The following is a 668-nucleotide window of genomic DNA, read 5'->3' on the forward strand; positions in this document are numbered from 1 at the left end:
TTTTGTTTATTTCTGTCTTGAACTTAATTATTTCCTTATTTCTGTTTACTTTAGGTTTGGTTTGTTCTTTTTCCAGTTTCTCTGGTATAGAGTTAAAATGTTTATTTGGGATTGTTTTTTCTTATGGTATGCCTGTGTATCTATGGAAATTCCTCTTAGAAGTGATTTGGTGCACCTTATATGTTTTGAAAAGTTCTGTGTTTATTTTTATTTGTTTCAGCATAGTTTTTAATTTTTTCTTTGATTTTCTCTTTGATCTATTGCTTGTTTAGTAGCATGTCGTTTAATCTCAACATATTTGTGTTTTTTGTTTTTTTTTTTCCAGTTTTCTTCCTGTAGTTGATTTCTAGTTTCATGGCATTGTGGTGGAAAAAAGATGCTTGGTATGATTTTAGTCATCTTGATTTTATTGAGACTTATTTTGTGGCCTAATATGTGATCTATCTTAGAGAATGTTCCATGTACACTTAAAAAATGTGTATTCCAAAATTCTTTTGGATGAAATGTTCTAAAAATGTTTATGTTGATCTCATCTAATATGTGACATCTAAGACCATTATTTTGTTATTAATTTTCTATCTGGATGACCTAACTGCTTATGTGAGAAGGGTATTAAAATGCTTACACTTATTGCATTATTGTGGATTTCTCCCTTTAAGTCCATTAAT

This window comes from Pteropus alecto, unplaced genomic scaffold, assembly GCF_000325575.1.
Source record: "Pteropus alecto unplaced genomic scaffold, ASM32557v1 scaffold273, whole genome shotgun sequence".
Lineage (NCBI taxonomy): Eukaryota > Metazoa > Chordata > Mammalia > Chiroptera > Pteropodidae > Pteropus > Pteropus alecto.